At 41.7% G+C, this 18681-nt stretch overlaps 1 protein-coding gene across 2 annotated transcripts in view; it reads left to right on the top strand.

The window, feature by feature from the left end:
- Positions 1 to 18681, top strand: part of LOC116850797 — a 275521-nt gene that overhangs the window by 155615 nt on the left and 101225 nt on the right. The gene's annotated exons all lie outside the window — the stretch shown is intronic.

The raw sequence follows: 18681 nt of genomic DNA, 5'->3' as shown, positions 1-18681 counted from the left end.
TCCGCGAACCTGAACCTCGCGATTTCGCCGTTTATCTCGCTAATCAGATCAAGTCGCGGCATCCAAATTGCAGCAAAATTGCCTTGATCACTTCAAAATTGACTTCCTCTTAGCGCTCGCTTCTTGGCAACATTCGAAGCTATAAGCTGCGAGCGGGATTTCGATTCTGATGTGAGAGAAGGGGCTGAAGCCATGGAAATTATAATTTTAACGACACTCCAAACGAGTACATTACGTCATCACTTCTAATCGAATTCTACGGAATCCTATTAGCCTTTAATTAAATGATTCAAATCGGGAAACACCGATCTAGTCGATTCCTCTGTCTCCTCTCGAGCGTACTATGTTCGCAGTCGAGAGCCTGTCGAAGTTGGTAGTCATCGCGAGCGCGAGTATCGTTACTAATCGGTCGATCTTCACGTGTGCTTGAGAAAGGAAATCAAGAGAACGACAAGGAACCGTTCTACTCTTCGACATTCTCGCGCAGGATCGGAAAGTGTTGTCGAGGCGAAAGTGCGGGATCGTAAAATGCGGATGAACGTAGGTGCATTCTCGTTTCACGGCTTCAAGAAGGTGAGCACGGCGGCCGTATATTTCGAGAGAACGTCCTCTCCGCGTCCGTCTAATTCCCCGGCTAAATTGTTCTTCCCTCGCGATTCCGAAGGATTCGCCTAGACCTCCGCGAGCGCAACCCGTCCGTTTTGTTCTGGCCCGTAGCCAGTATTGCTTCTGCTGCTGTGCTGCCGCCGCCGCTTTGTTATCCACAGCAAATATTTCTTACTCTCCTCCGCTGGCGTTATGGCGCCGGGGCGCGGCACATGACCGCGAGAAAAAGATTCGACGACGGTTTCTAATTTGGAACTGGTTACCTCGCGGGAAACGACATTTCCTCTATTTTTGCTCGCGCTCGCGTAGAAATAGACACCCGCGTTTTACGACTAAATGTGACATCAAGACGCGAGGATTACGTGTGTGGTTCTCGCGCGACACGAAAAATCGCGTTCAGCCTCATTCATCTCTCTTTCTCTGAATTTTTTGAATATCTTTTGATATCCAGAGTATATACAGCGTGTCTGTCAATCTTCGTGATAACGTCTCGGTAACAATGTCACATTTATCATAATCTGAGTAGAAAAGAAACCAGAATATAGTCAGTAAGGTAAAAGTGTCAAAATCTGAATATGTATCTTACCCTTCTTATTGTTTTGTTCTTTAGATAAGAATGTTTGAACTTTTAACATAGAATATATATTCGATATATATATATATATATGTATTTATTTATTTATTCTGTTCTTATTTTTTTAACTTAAATAATCATATTTAAAGAAAAAACAATATGAAAATTCAGATCGGTACTTTTTTTTACCTTAAATGACCCAAAATTTGAGTTACTATCTAGTATTTGTTCAGTATTATATTATTATTCAGTTACAATTCAGTTTAAAATAAATATAAACCAGCTATTTACTAATTAGTTCGTTCAAATTAATATCTTGCTAATTTCTGGCCAGGAAATAAGAAGTAGGATGTTGTAACTTTTGACTAAGTGTAATCTAGTTATCAGTTACTATTCTATTTGGTTTGGCTAGTTTCTGGCTGGTTTTGATCCAGAAAATACTTTTTTAAGAAACAACACTGTCTGTTAAGAGAGAATTTAAATTGCTTATATACTGACCAATAATTACCAACTTTATCTCAACATATTTTTTTCAGTCATCTGTCCGATAGCTATTGTTTAGTAAAACCTAAACAATAAAGATTTACCAGTATCTGACACGCGACAAATGTTTTCCGCGAAAATGTTTCTACTCGGCTAACTGATACGCATTAATTCGACACGAACGCTCGCACGTGTGTCGCGAAGGGATCTGAAAGAAAAAGGTCAGAAACGTATTGTCACTCAGCGTCGCTCGAGGATAACCCTCGACATTTTCGCGCGGGCACGCGCGCATCTTTGCACTTCCAGCCGAGCAAATGGGAGGGGAGGGAAATTGAAAAACGCGGCAACGCGCGCACTTGAAAATAGTCGGAGCTCGTCGGAGGATAAAGGATCGCGGTTGCGCGTCATTCTCCGTGTGTCGTGGACGAGAGCGCGCCGGGATTACCTGATGCCACGATATTGGATTATGGTAGGGCGGCACAATGCCCCGCGTCGCGCCTTAATTTAATATACGCGCGGGGGAGCCTTCGGCGGAATCCAGACGCATCAGTGCCGAGCCGACCTTCCGATGGCGAGGCGAGTCCGGTTCTTCTTCTTCCTCGCGAAGACGCATCGCGAACGGACGGACCACACACGCGTCTCCTCCGCCGTGCCGTCGCGAAAAGCCGCGGAATAATCGGCCCTCTCTGTCTAATTAGAAGCCGCTCAGCAGCCGTGGAGCTACGCGCTTAAATACACACGTATACACACACACTTATACGCTCGCTTACCCCTCGATGCCTGAGGTTTTGTTCTCGTTCATTGAGTGCTGCAAACGCTGCCTGCCGTTGCCGTTTGTAAGTTACACCGTCACACAGATCTGTCGATCTCCCCTTTACTGTTCTCTTGTTGTCTCCTTGTTTCTGTTTCTCTTCGTTCGTGTCTCTTGTATGCGCGGAAGATTAATCTTCGGCGATACCAAGGAGACTCGCGCGCGCCCCGTGTTTGTCTCGCTCACACTGACCTCTGTGTACAACTGGATGTGTCATAGAAATAAAAACTCGAATAGAGATCAGAAACCATTGCGCGCGTGTAGTACTCGGAAAAGTCCAATATGGCAATATTTGATTGGAAACGCATCGGAACGCAGTTATTGTCCGAACATATGTGCATTGGGTGATGTTGCTCTAGAAGGTTCCTAACGCAGTATCGACGTGTATATAAAGCATTTTAATGTGCAAATGTGACTTCTGGGGAAAGCAAACTAGATGTCGCGGCTAGTGTAGACCAGCTGTACAGATGTCATGATAAGTGTAACCTCGATGTATTTAAATGCAGCTGGGCTACTTTTCGTTCTCCAATGTAATGGAGTCTTCCGATCTTCATCTCACTTTTTTGTCGCACGATCTAGCATATGGCATGTCTACAATACAATTCGTACAATTCGTTCAGGAGCCTTATTTTCGAAAAATATCGCATACAATATTTCGATAAAAAGCTATAGTATACGTCACATGAACTATAGTTTTTCATCGAAATATCGTATGCGATATTTTTCAAAAATACGGCCCCAGGGCTGCAATTGCTTTGGAGCGCGCGAGGAAAGATTGCGACTGGTCCACATGGCGCTTCGAAGCGTTTACAGCGTCAAATGTATTCTGCTCATAGTTGTGTACAGTGATCAGTGATGTCGCTTCTGACTGAGTTTTCGGCTCGCCTCGTTAGTAAGTAACGGAAAAGCGGAGTTCCGTGGTGGGCTTTAATCTCCTAGGGAGTAATCGCCGTTCCAACGTCGTCGTCGTCGTCGTCGTCGTCGTCGTCGTCGTCGCTCGTGCATAAACGCGCTTTGATCTCGCGCTCGTTTGTCATAGCTGCTGCGTTTTTCCAATTCGCGCGGCTCTTGATTACAGCGTGACAGAATATATCACATCGATCCGCCGTGCACGCGTGCGCGTGTTACTGTCGGCGGATTTTTATTCGGGACTTTCCCGAGGAGATTAATCGTGCGCGCGGGAAATCGCTTCGTCTCGACCGAATGAAATTCGCGCTGTGCATACCGAGATATAGTGTCTCTCTTCCGTTCCCGGGTATCGAGGCGACTTACAGACGTTTGATATCGTAAATTGTCCGCGATCGAACACCGGGACCTGGGTGTCTGAAGGAAAACGCCCTTGCCACCGGCGGATATGTCAACGTGCTCCGTGATGCCGGTCTCTCTGCAAGACATTTTGGTAAATATCCGTATGAACTCCTCTTCTTTTGTTCCTTTCTCCCAAAGAGATATAATCTTGTCTTTTGCGGAATCCTCTTATGTGGGTGATTCTCAGGAGGATTCTTTTGAAATCAAAGAAAAATATTCCGAGCACAGTATTCTTCAACTTAGAGGAACTTATTCTCTTTCTTATTTGTACAGTACAAGTCTTGCTCTTGATAGAAATTCTCTTCTGGTAAGAAGACATTCTGTGCTTCAAGCAAACATATTCTCTTGATTGAAAAGAGAAAAAAGATTAGAATAATATGTACACTGAGAGAAAGAATATCTAAAAAATAGTAAATGTTTGTTTGATAGGGGTGCTCTAATGATATTTCTACTTAAATCTTTCTTTTATTTAAACAGAATAAACAATTGTTTTCGTGAAAAGCTCAAGTGTGTTAAGGTTTTAAAAAATGTGTTTCCTTATTTGGAAAATATTTTACATTAGTACAACATATGTTATTAGTACCTACCGAATAAATATTTACTACTTTTTGAATTTTTTTTCTTCATGCCTGTTTTTACTTTTACTTTTTAAATTTTAGTTAATTTAACCGGCTGGTTATTCCAACGGAATTGATCAATCGCATCTGTTAATTCTGACAACGAGAAGTGCAATTGGTCAATTCCATGTATAGAATAATGAATAACCAACCGGTTAAATTAACCAAAGTTGAAAAAAACTAGTATCAATGTATAGTAAATTTCCGATTAATAGTTTATTTCATTAAAAGAGCAATATTTTTTTTGGTTGTAGTTTAAAATTTGGCATTATAGAAAATAGCACCTTGCAATTATAGAGTTCTTTTCTGGGGAATATTTTCCTTTTGATCTTAGAGGGATCTTTTTGAGATCACATGTAATAGGATTTCCACTAAGGATAAAATTACATTTTTTTGATTGCTCAATATCGCTGGTCGCTTTGAAGTTCCGCTTTGCGCATCGTGCCCGATGAAAATTTGGCTAACGCTACGCTGCGCTCGCCAGCAAATGACTTCCGCTGTATTTCCGGTGCAATTAAAAACGCGGCTTTTGCGTGCTTTTTCCGCCGTTTCGTCAATATTGACGCGCGAATTATGTCATGCGCTTCGTTCGGTCGAGATATATAATTTGCGTAGGATAATACCGCGCGTTCCGATAATTAAGCGTGCAAACCACAGCTTTTCGCCGTTTTATATTTATCACGAATATTCGTTGTGCCGGCGAGCAGCGCAGCACGCGCTTTAATTAACTGTCCAGTTCTGAGAAATTCATGCGAAAATCGCTATGGAACATCGTACATGATGGGAGGGAGAGAAGGTCGCTTCTTGTCGCACAAATATTTCAGCGAAATAAGCTCGAAATTCTCTATTCTTTCACTTGGAAAAACGTGCCTCTCTGTCTTCGTGTGAAATTTGATTTTCCTTGCACTAAAAGAAAAGATATAATTGATTTAACTAAAATTCCCGCATATAAAAATATTATATCTTAGCATATAAAAATATATCTTAGTATTTTCCTAAATGCAGGTCTTATTTCAGTTAGAATGCCCAACAAGGTTTCTCACTTAGATTAAAACATTATACTTCTAACCAAAACTTACGTAAGATTTCCCACCTAGAATCTATAATTATTGTGGGAAAATTGAGCTGGATTTCAATTAGGTCCCAAAATATTTTCTATGTGGGTCATTTTTTATCTCAATCATTTACACTAAAAAAATGGTACTAACATACATACAAAGTTAGTCTATTGCTAACATTACGGTAGAATTTGATTTAAAAACTGATTTTCTTTACCACAATTTATAGCCATTATTTTTCTGAATTTGTGATTATAGTTATCATTTTTTTTTTCTTAACGTTACTCCCCCCCCCTCTCTCTCTCTTTCTTTCTCTCTCCTCCCTCTCTTTTTGAAATAATCATTCTAGTCGATGAGACGCGTGTTCCACAAAGCCCCAATATAATATCCGCGAACACACGCGCCGTTCTCATTGTCCGTCCGTCCGTCCGAGGTTCCAGGTAATTGATGTTAGCGTTTAATGAAATTCCGCGAACGAAAGAAAAGCACAAGGGGCCCGTACTGAACTTACGAACGCGCTCGTTGCCTACCGGTCTTACGCTCAACCGGTTACACTGGTTTCGCGAGAAAAGAAACTAAAGAAGCACGGATAGCCGCGCGCTGCACAGCGCGGCGCAGCGCGGCGCGCTGGCCGAGCAGATGCATAAAAAGGGAGCAGCGCGTTCGACAGCAGCTGCTCATAAATTCACGAACGTGCATTACATCAACAGCGTCTCGCTAGTCGCGCGATGTCGCAAAAATGGTTAATTGGATTTTTTGTCCGTATCGCGTGAAAACTGCCGTGCGTAATGTCGTTGATAGCGTGAACGCGTCTTCCTCGCGCGTCGGTAATCTCTCCTCTCCGCGACTAGGAACGGATCTCCGTTGGCAAATTCGACGGAGAATCGATTCAGTCACGTTGCACCGCGCATGAAACGCGAATTAATTCGACCTGGCTTGCGCAGCGGCTGTAAAACGCTCGACAATATTGCGGTTTGTTAATCTCGTGACGCTTCGTTTAACGTTTCGCATTCGAATTTTGATTTACAGGAAAACTGTCATGCGCGCGCGATCAATTTGTATTTCATTCGCCACATTTTCCGCTTGTGTCGTTCGTCGATTTTAATACGGGTGAAAAATGCGACATGTTAATAATATATAAATATGATAATCTCGGTATGCAACGCATGCACTTTCGTTTTTCTGTTTTATTTCCGATACTTTGCACTTGACATTTTGCACTCTGAAAATCGCGGGTATACAGCGCGCCTCTGTTTTTTGCAAAATAAGCCCACATTGACATTTAGATATCGACATAACAAGGTTTTTCAATAAATCGTTGCCAACGAAAGCTACGGTAACTTTTCAATATGTCTACGTCATCGCTCCCTGGTCGTGAAAATATTTTTCACAGTAGCCCTCGACCTTTAACCTATCTTCAGAATAAACCTTTCCGCTCTTTCAGCTCTCGTGATATTGGAATGGTCGCGCGCCTCTCACGCGTGCACGTGCCCGCGAAACCGTATGTGTTTCGCGCCCGAAATTATTAAATCGGTTGATTGGCTGAGCGCAGAACGAGAGAGGCCCTCCAAGATTCTGCACGTGGTATAGTCTCCTGTTAATTTCATTACGCGCACGCGAGTTTCAAGAGCGAACAGTTCGATCGCACGATTCTCCAATCTCTAATCCAGCCGTGAAAAAAATGCACGAAGAGAATATGCACACATACGCGCGCGTGTGCGCGGAGATACTTGTAGAGAATACACACATATCCAAGTAGAAAAATTCCCGGAAAAATTACCCACTAACCAGAAACTATTTTTCAATTCAGTCAGGTCAATTGTTTATTAGCTAATTTTTATTAGACAGTAACTGTTTAGAAATTGGTTAGGAAATACTGGCCAGGAACTAAGCAATAGAAATAGTAAACGTTGAGCAGCTTTTCTGTTTTTTATATAAGTAAATCTTAGAAAATACTGATTGCACACACACACATAAACTAGGCAAGAAAAAATGATAATAAAATAAAGCTAAAACATTTCGATGAATTTGCACGTGAAAAGAATTTGCACCTTCTAAAATACGAGTTTTATATTATTTTTATATTAAACAATAAAATATAATATTTTACAATATAGAGAGAAAGAATCAAACAATGAAAACTATTTGGCAGAATTTTGTAGAAAAACATTTGGTTAGAAATTAAAAAAAAAAAAACTAGTTTTACCGTCCAATTATTCGTTAGAAAAAAGATCGCTTTTTTTACTTAGATATATATATTACAGTTTTCTTCATATAAATTCTTTCCAGTTTTGGTGTGTTTTTAGTAGTGCAGCAATAGACTATCAATAAGGTCTCTTGTGAAGGAACATACACTGACAGAAATATATCTGAAAAATGAAAAATATTTATTTTTTTGATAGATACTAATAATATATTTACTTAAATCAAAATTTTTTATTTAAATAGAATAAACAATTGTTTTTATTAAAAGCCAAGATTTAAAAAAATTTATCTTATTTGAAAAATGTTTTATATTAATATAAGTGCATATGTTATTAATATTTACCGAATAAATATTTTTTTTTCTCAGTTTAATAAATTCCACTGCATAATACAGTGCATTTTTTATAGCACACTTTGCAATTCCTAAAATATAAATAACACAATATAATAACATATGAGATGAAAGGACAGCCAATCACTGTAGAATGTCAATTTATTTCTCGATTATAAAATTCTATAGTAATTTTTACTCTAAAATTCTCTTTTGTAAAAAATTCCCTCTGATAAAATCATCTCTCTCTCTTTAAAAAATACCGTAAAATTCTATATGTATAGCGCGATATTTTTCATGAAATATTTTTAAGATAAAATTTTATAAGGTTAAAATAAAATTTGTATTACAAATTTTAAAATAAAATTGTTTAAAGTATAAATTAAATTTTGATTTCTAAAGAGATGCAAATTTATTTTTTAAGGAGATTAAAATGTGTTATATTTATGCATTTATTTTATATTATAATTGTCACGTATAAGGAGAATTATAAAATTTCGTTAAAGCCACGTTACGTACGTTCTCTATATACGCGCTTAAATAACGAGCGAGTGTATCGACACCCGGTTAAACTTGAACATCCTCATTGTCGTCTCGAGGTCGGCGCCCACGAATTTGGTTTAACAGCTCAGCGGCGAGGTCGCGCGACCCATATCCGGGGTCCGCGACGCGTCTCTCGACCGTTCACGGGGCACATTGGCGCTTAAACCGAGAGCGGAAAGACAGCAGCCCCGATTTCGGCTTGCGGACGAACGTCGGTGATTTTCGCGTCGAGGTATTTTCGTTTCTGGCACGTCGCTGAGGCCTACATCGCGGCTCACACGGGGTCTTCTGGCTCGCGTTTACGCACACGGTTATGTAATTTTGCACCCTTAGTCGTGTGCGCGCGCTTACGCCCGCCGTGTACGCGATCATTACGTGCTTCCTGCGAGCGGAATGGTTCTTAACGAATTCCGCGTCGATAATCCACGCTGGACTCTCCGTTCGGGACAGAGCTGTTTGATGTACTCGCCGTTGAGAGAACGGTTCAACACATAGAAGCACTCGATGGGCGTTCAGTGATTAGCGCAGCGCATTAGTGTGGAATTTTTTAAAATTTTTCATTATGTATTGAAATCTTGATCGTGCCAAAATTTACGCTGATCGGATCCTCGAATCAATCCCGACTGGAAATTTGTTCTCTGGTGTGTCCCTATCAAGTGGACAGACAGGTTAGGATCTTATTAATTATTAGGACTTGATGACATCATCTTGTACAAACCAGACAACTGATTGAGATCGATCTGGTCAAGGCCGCGGGATAAATTTTTTATCGGGATAGTCGTTTATCGAGTGCTTCGTGCTGCGAAGTGTAAAGGTTATCGTCGATGGTCCACGCGGCACAAGCGGAAGGCCTCGAAAGGTCAACGCGAAGTGCGTACTCCGCACTTTCTCGGGCCAAAAATAGCGACGCGACGGCGATCTAGCACGCGTGTTTCCGGCGACGATTCTGTTGCACTCGACATCGTCGAGCGACCGGAGAATCGCGCTTCGGTTTCGTCGAGCCGGCAGACAAGTGTCCACGGAAGATCGCGTTTGTTATCCTTTCATCTTCCTGCGTCGTTTGCGGTAAACAGCGTGACTCGTCTCGCTGTTCGGGCCTGCATGGTCCAGATGTCGCGTGTTTTTCCCTTGCTCCCCGTTCGCTTCCTGGTGTCGTTTGGTCCTCTACGTGCGGGAGCACATCGGTCGCGTGTCGCGTCGTCGACGTGAATCGTCGGGAGAAATGCCGCGCCCCGCGATAGCGTGCACATGGTTGGACGTCCCAAGTGAGCTCGTGTCATTGCTGCTGTACTTCGTCCTCAACCTGGGCCACGAAATATTAGAGAGACTGGTAATGTGTACGAGGGGAAAGGGGAACAGGGGACAAGTCCCTTACGGCGAGTAAGAGTCACCGTAGTCCATCTCCAGGCGGGCGGAAATAACTTGGCATGCTTTACGATACTTTCGTGTGCCACGCGATCTCCTCCACCTGATTCTGTCGGCGACTTAAATTCAGCCGACGAGTTATTTCCGCGAGTTACCGCGAAATTCGTTTCATGTTATCTTCCCAATGGGACTCCCAAAAAAAGCAAATAAGAAGAAGACATATTGAGAGGGCGCTATGTGGCCACACTGAAACAAAATTTTTAGTATTTGTGTGTAATCAAATAGAGAAATAATTGCTATCAATTATTGTCAAGAAAAGTATTTTCTTATTAAAAGTTCTACTATAATGTTAGTGACAATAAGCTTATAATAGCATCATACTATCATCATTTTCGTGTTAGAACAGCCAAATAGTATGGCTGGGGCCAAAAATAACTATACTTTTAGTTAGATCAACAATTTTCTCCTCTCAGTGCACAGTACTGCTGTCTCAGGTGTTAAGAGAGGTAAATGTCTCTACCGTTTCAACGAGTAGTTAAAACAGTTCTCCATAGGGAATCCAGGAAAAAACTTCTGAATCGTTTATGTTAGAGTTTCTTCAACTACTCGTTGAGATGGCAGAAGCATCTACCTCTCAACACCTGAGGCAGCAGTAGACATATAGCTCCCGGTCTTCCCTATCGCTGATAAAGCATTCGCGCCTCGTTAAGATTGATTGTGGTCGAATAGTCGCGGTCGCGTGGCGAAACGACGATGTCGTTATTGGAAAACTCGCGGCCAAGTGTAGTTGTAGTTCGCCCTACCACGCGCGGAAGCTCGCCTTTGCCTCGAGACGAAAGGAAACGCGCACACTCGACTTACCGCAAATAAACCGTGCCGAGCCGCAGTGAAGACTGCGATTGCGTAAGTTCGTGGCAGGCAGGCGGGCAGGCAGGCAGGCAGGCATGCATGCAAGCACGCACCGGAATGCGTGCACATACGCGGTTCCTCGTCCACGGGCTTTGAGCACGCGGTGTGAGCGCGTTTCGAGGTGACGAGGACCGATTGCGTAATAAGACGCGAGTGAGTGTGTGAGTGCGTACGATAGCAGAATCGCCGCGACTCGTGTCAGACTTTATCAGCTGTTCGAGCTTGAGTTGGAGTGTGAGAAAGAGAACGACGGAGAAAGAGAGAGAGAGTGTGTGAGAGAGGGAGGGAGAAGGGGGCAGGGATGAGAGGAGAGAATAGAGTCAGCGGCTTTAGCGCTAATTTGTGCAGTGCCATGTAATTATTCTACGAATCGATTCGGCCTCTGTAATAAAGCGGGTCACCGTTATGGTAATCCGCGACGGCGGTGGCGTTAATTGACATTGCGTGAATAAATATACCGTTCGAGAGGGCTCGATCGATCGTACCGGCACGATAGGTCGACGAAAACTAGGTCGATCTTTGGACGCGTCGTCGAATCGTCGACGGCTCGCCCTAGTTTTTCCCGATAGGACGCCAAATAGTCTCGAAACCGCACGGTAACCATGCGGACAGACGTTACAAAGCTAGAATCACACCATGTATACGATTACATACTTTCTTACACGTGTGCTGATCGGCAGTTCACTCCGCTATTGTGCATTGGAAGATCTGTGCAGTGAATTCAGCTGCCGATCAGTAGCACGCATGTCAGAAGACATGAAAAGTCATTGTTTAAAAATAATTTTTATTAATGGAACGCATGGAAAATATTGAATTCAGTGTTTCGAAGTGTGTGTTATGCTCCAGGTCTCCACATCCACTTGAAACTAATACACTCAAATTGAGGCAGTAAATATTAAATGTCTAAAACAATATCTCATGCATAAGCAACGATATAAAATTTTTAGTAAAAATTTTATCGTCTTGAATCTCAACAATTTTTTATTGATTTAAATATAAAATATATTAATATGTGTAAACAACTTATCTTCGTTTATCTCTATGTAATTTCGTTTGAAGACTAACATGTAAAAAATGAAGATATTTCTCAAATAAGAATGTTCAAGCAACGAAATTGTTCCAAACAAGAAAGTTTTACGTATAAATATTATTTACTTAAATTATATATATATATATATATATATATATATATATATAATTAAAATAATACTATAATTATAATATATAATAATATTATAAAGATTATATTATAATTATATATATTATAATATATTATTTATTTTGAGTGAATATTGAATTTAGCAGATATATATTTGGTAAAACGAAGAAAATTTTTTTCTCAGTTCACTGCAATATTTTCTCTATGTACAATTCGCAGTTGCGCGCGTGCTGCGTTTCACATGTGCATTAGAAAGTGGAGGTCCGACACGCAGCCAATAAACGCGCGCCCGCTTTTCCATGTGTGCACGTCGGCTGCTCTCATTTAGCCGAGCCGCGCGTAAACGCACGTCCATTTAATTATCGCAACGCGACCGATTGCGTAACGCCTTCCCCTCTCTCTCTCTCTCTTTCACACAGCGAATTGCACCCGCACTTAGCTTGTCGGTGTCTCTCCGTCGAATTCTAAAATTCCACGTTCGATAACATCGTCGTATCGGAATCTCGCTCTCAGAGGTCGACGACAGCGAGGAATTCGCGGGGAGATCAATCGGCTTATCTCACACTCTGGGGCGCATGATCTTGAATTATCGCGTGCAATTAATGCGCGGGATGAATCGCCTCTCTCTTTCTCCGGCGAGATAAGCGAGGCTCCGCTAGACCCGCGCACGTCGTGCCTGCCGGAAACGGCAATCCGACTATCGACAATTCGATCACTGTAATTTACGACTCGTCGCGGTTGCCGCGAACGACGTGCATAAGCGACGTGATATCGATACCATTGGGCAGCTCGATAGCAAGTCTAGCGCAGTGAGAGTGTCTCTCTTCTTATGTTTCTCCCGGCGATTCAGTGCGTCGGGTTTCCCCGCACTCAGCTCGCTCGTATCGCCGATCCGCGAAGATACGTTCGCGTAGTTCGATAGCTGCTCTAATCGCAGTATCGTCGTAAGACGACTCCGGAAGACACTTGCGAAAAAGAGCGTTGCGATTTCGCACGCGCGACTCGAGCGTCGCCGAAGTCGCGCGATGAAGTTCCTGGTGAGATACTACGACTTCCTCAACGTCCAGTTTTCCACGGTGAGACTTTAGATGCGGCGCGCAAAGTTCTCGCGTTATCACGACCCGTCTCTGCAACGGGAACGAGTTTCGGGGACGCGTACGCGGCGGCACGAACCGCGATTGCATCGGCGAAAGTAACAATGCCGCGCCGCATTTTCAGTACGGGGACTTTGAGGGCGTATCGTCCGCGTATAGAGATCTTGTAAAAAGTCACTGAACATTAGAAGGACTCTGATATCCCTATTCTCCGTACACTGAGAGAAAAGACATCCAAGAAATAGATATTTATTGGATAGATACCAATTACATATTTACTTGTACTAATATACATTGAGAGTATTCTTACATTGATTGTATTCTTACGTTGAGAGCAAATTTCCTTTAAATGAGAAAATATACATTTTCTTAAAGCTACTACTTTGCTTCTCATGAAAGCAACCGTTCGTTCTGTTTAAACAAAAGAATTCTCTCAGTGTATAAAAACGTATATACAGAGGCGATATAGAAGAGGCTCTAGTTGGCTACCAGAGCAAGTTGGCAAAAACAATTGTTTCTAGTATTTTTTAACAAGTCACAAAATTAAGCAAGCAAAATTTTTAAACATATCAAGAATGGCTTTGAAATCCCTACTTGCTTGATTCTGAAATATATCAAAGGACAGTAGAAGTAATCAACTTATTCCGATGGCCAAATAGCCCCGGTCTCTTCTATAGTTGAATAACAACATGTCTTTAACATCATATTTTTGTAATCTATTTATATTACTTCTGTCTCTTAAACTTTCGTTTCTCCCTGAATCACAATAGAACTTTGCATACATCGTTTTGAATACTTAAAGTATATGTATAAAAAGATTGAGATTTTTCTCATTACTTCAATTATCTTTTCCTCTACTAAAGATAGAGCAAACATCATGCAATATATAAACTTTCATTTCTCCCTGAATCACGATGGAACTTTGCATACATCGTTTTGAATACTTAAAGTATATGTATAAAAAGATTGAGATTTTTCTCATTACTTCAATTATCTTTTCCTCTACTAAAGATAGAGCAAACATCATGCAATATATAAACTTTCATTTCTCCCTGAATCACGATGGAACTTTGCATACATCGTTTTGAATACTTAAAGTATATGTATAAAAAGATTGAGATTTTTCTCATTACTTCAATTATCTTTTCCTCTACTAAAGATAGAGCAAACATCATGCAATATATAAACTTTCATTTCTCCCTGAATCACGATGGAACTTTGCATACATCGTTTTGAATACTTAAAGTATATGTATAAAAAGATTGAGATTTTTCTCATTACTTCAATTATCTTTTCCTCTACTAAAGATGTATTTCTGTAACAGCACGAATTCACATACCCCCAAGTAGCGGGATGACGTCAAATAATGTGTCACTGACGTTCGAGATTTTATTAATGTGTCATTGAAACGTCATTTGACATTATCATATTTGCTGGGTTTATTATCCTTTTCAAAATGAAATAACTTTTAATCTAGACTTCGAATCGATGTCAAATTGTTTGTGGTCACTTTCAGATGCGATATAGATTAATCTGTCATTTTTTCAACAACTTTTTTATTGTCTCTGAGACACGGGCAATATATCCTTGAATGTCGCTTGTAACAACATGAAGTTTCTCCTCTGGAGTCTCGATATCAATGTAGTAGCTAATTATCGAGTGCGCGCGGCTGAAAAGAATAAAATAAGGACGCGCCGCGCGTTTAAATTATGAAGGATTGACAGCCCTCGACATTATCGATAATTGCGCGTGAGCGGCGCCTTATCGCGCTCAATAATGGACCGCTCGCGAAATCCGACGACCTTTCAGATACGCGCATGAAAGAATGGCATTATGCGCATTCCGCGGTTTCAGCGCAGTAGCGTTGCGGTGCATCTGCCGCGCTTTTACGGTCGTTTATCGCGCCATTTATCACCGCGTTTGCTAGCTCATCTCTCTCCTCTCTCCTTCTTTTTCTTTCCTTCTTTCTTTATCGTTACTCTCGTTCGTCGCGATAATTGGATTTCTCTGAAGTGTCTCGCCGAGGAGCCGCTATCGCGCGCAACCGCAAAAATTCGGCGACCTTTTCCGCAGCGACGGAGGGATCGACCAATGGAGGGATCCCCTCGTGAAATACGTCTGTCTGCGTTTTTACCCTCACGAAAAACATCTGTGACGTGTCACCTTTCAAGGATTCGAGGTGAAAGAACCGCGTATCGACCTTCGGTTTCTCTCGATGACGAAGTCTCATTGATTTTCGCAGTAACATGCGTACACGGAGATAGAAATCTCGGTTCTTATGACGAAATAGTGATCAGACGAAAACTCGGTGACGCGGGAAACGACATCTCCATTACTAAAAATATTTGTCTGAACATTTGCCACAACATTTAGTTGCATTAAAATTTGCGTTAAAACTCGGTTGAGATAATGGAGAATAATGGGCTGAAAGACCTCCTATAGAAATTCTTCTGTTCCTGCAATTGAATTTTTACTGGTCCCTAGGTAACAGAAATTAGTGACACGAATTGAGGTTTTTTTTTCGTGTATAATTCATTCGAATATAATTCCTTAGGGGAATCCTCTGGATCCGAGAGGATTTTATTTTTATATACGACCTCTGTATGTGTGTGAAGAGAATTCTTCTAAAACCAAAAGAAAGATATTTTAACCGCAATATTCTTAGACAAATTTCGTCTATTATTTACAGTATAAGTCTTGTTCTTATTAGAAAATTCTTTTAGTATTCTGCTTCAAGTAAATATATTCATTTAAATCATCTTGATTCAAAAGAGGAAAGAAATTAGAATCAGATCTAGAAGATTTCCCGTTAATAGTTTATTTTATTAGAAGAAGAACATTTTCGGTAAAAATTTTCGCTTAGATTTGAGATTTAAGAAAATAACAGCTTGCAAATAGAATTCTCTTATTTGAGTGTTGGCTTGAGGGAGTTATCATGTAAACACGTAAAAATAATAATAGGGAAAACCGAGTCTAGATGGCCCAAAGGGTATGTTGCTCATATATTTTTTTACCTTGAAAGGAATACTGAATATAAAGTCGCGAAACGGTTATTTTAGATCATGTCGCAAAGTGGTCACGTTCATATTTCGGTTATTACAAAATAAAATATACAATTAACGGGATCGTGGGGTTAATTTACACACACATTAACACACACATTAGTTACACAAACTGTCTGGGAAGTTGTAACTTCAAAAATTTAAAATATGAAGTATATAATCCCAAGCTTCTCTAAAATAAAATAAAATGTTGCGTGTTTTCCACCGTCAAATATTAGCGCGATTTCAATCTAGCCAACACATCAAATTATAAAAAGATTAAATCTTCTTGTTATGGCACAAAACGTTAATCCCATTGGCCAGTTGCGGCAAATAGAGATTAAATCTTCGAATCACTAATCTCTTATAAAGAGATTAAATCCTCGAATCATCAATTCTTTACTAACCGCTATCTTAAAGGAATATTACTTCGCGGCTGCTTCTCTCTCGTTCTCTCTCGTTCTCTCTCGTTCTTACATGCTTCCTATACTTGCCTTGGAATAACCGTAGAAATTTCCAAAGCGATATTCAGCTCCAGCTTGACCCCGAATTTATATCCGACTCATCGCGGGCATAATACGCGGAAGCGAGTGTCGTAACGACGTATCATGGTGTGCGCAGCCGATTATCGCCCCGGCGACTCGCGCGGCAAGAGTCGTGAATCAGTTTACGTGATCAATTTGTCGCCGCGCGAGCGACGACACAAAGGCGGCGCAAAATTGCTCATCAACTCGGCGTCACGCGCGCCCGCCTATTGAGCAAGAACTCGGAAGTTCATTAGCGCGTCAGTTTTATCGGTGTCAGTGGCGCACGGCGTTTAGCACCGCTGACGTTTCCGCGTTGTAGTCCACGTGTAAGTGTCGCGCGCTCGTGCTCGCGACACCGTCAGCTGGTGAATCTGCGTTAGAGTCGCGCGCAGCGATTTAGACCAAGTTCCACACATCCGTTTAATTTTAACTATCAATTCCAACAGAGATTGTTTCATTCTGATTAACTCTTCTTAACGTCAAATGCGATTGGCCAAGTCCAATGGAATAATCAGCCAGTTAAGTTAACTGCAGGTTGTGGAACTGGGCCTTAGTAACTCGAGTTAGTGGGTCGAACGTGGTTCTCCCCGATTTCGCAAGTCGCCCGCATCGACGCGAAATTTTCGCCGAATTCCACATACGAGCGACCTTTTTCGCGTTGCGGAAAGAGGCTCGGCCACACGTTTCTTCAGGAAAGTTTCGACGAAAGACTGGCGCCCCACGCGTCGTTCTCGTCGATTCAAGCGCGGATTCCGCATTTTATCATCAATTAATTAAGAGAGAAAGAAGGAAAGAGGAGGATAATGCGTTTAAACTCTCGGGGCGATCCGCGCCCGTAATGCACACGCGTGCCATTCATTTCGCATGCGATGTGAGCGCTCTCAAACAAATTAATGAACACGCTGGGACGAAAAGATTCACGGACACGACGGGAATCGCAAATTAATGAGGGAATCGAACAATTATATGAGCATTCTCGCGCGAAACGGGGCGTTCGGTGAAAGCGCTGCGTTTGGAGCGTAGTAAAAGTATATTTATCACTGATGCCTTGTATCGAATTTACCGAGTTAATTGTTCGAAGAAAAGAAAAAGGAGAAGCACGTTTCGCGGGCAGAGGAACAGAGGAGAAAAAGAGTGATATTCTCTCGTGCGTAATATTCTTGTTATCGAGGAGAGCTCGTTTCGCTCTTATTGTTACCACCAAGCGGATAAATATCGCGATTCGCGCGGAATCATTCACTCGCTCGCTCTCACTCGCTTCGTTCCTTCGCTTCCAAGTCGAAACACTGCGCGTCGCCGATTGCTCTCGCGGAGTTAAGCGAGGTGGCTAATTCCCTATAACGTAATGACAAAGAGCGGCCACAAAAGCTCTCCAATAGGGCTTTATCAGCGTGCTGCAGAGTGCACCGACACGTCGGTGTAATTTGTCAGTCGTTGCACTTTGCACGCCTCTCGCGACGCCCAACCGACCGCCCGTCGCTGGTGACCGCGCAAGAACGATTTTGAAATTACGCGTGCTTGCGCGCGTGCAGTCTAACATCAGTCTGCACTTGGAAGCGTTTAAAAGTCGCTTGATGCAAGCGCGATCGAAAACTCTATTGGAAACGCGCACTTCTGTCTTGCTTTCCGAACTTGTGATTGCACTTGCCACACAGCCCGAAAGAACGTTTCTTGAAGAGAAATTCTACTGACGACTTACACTGAGAAAAAAAATATCTAAAAATTAACAAATATTAGGAGGGTATCATTAACACATGGAAAAAAAGACATGGACAACTAAACATAATTTGCTGTGTTAGCCACTTTTTCTTTGCTGCAGGAACCAGTTTCCTAAGATAACAAGAAAATCTGCTTCTGCGACAAAAAAGTAGCTGAAGTAAATTATGTTTAATTCCATCTGTAGCAAATTTACTTTATTCACTTTAGTCACTTTTCTTGCTGTACGAGCAGATTTTTTTGTTATCACAGGTTTCTGCAGCAAAGAAAAAGTAGCTAACAGTGAATTATGTTTAACTGTCCATATATAGCAAATTAGTTTGCTGCTGCACGG

This window comes from Odontomachus brunneus, unplaced genomic scaffold, assembly GCF_010583005.1.
Source record: "Odontomachus brunneus isolate Ranch 3 - 2012 unplaced genomic scaffold, Obru_v1 Obru_scaffold_156, whole genome shotgun sequence".
NCBI classification, from domain to species: Eukaryota; Metazoa; Arthropoda; class Insecta; order Hymenoptera; family Formicidae; genus Odontomachus; species Odontomachus brunneus.
This window is presented reverse-complemented; position numbering and strand designations above follow the sequence as displayed.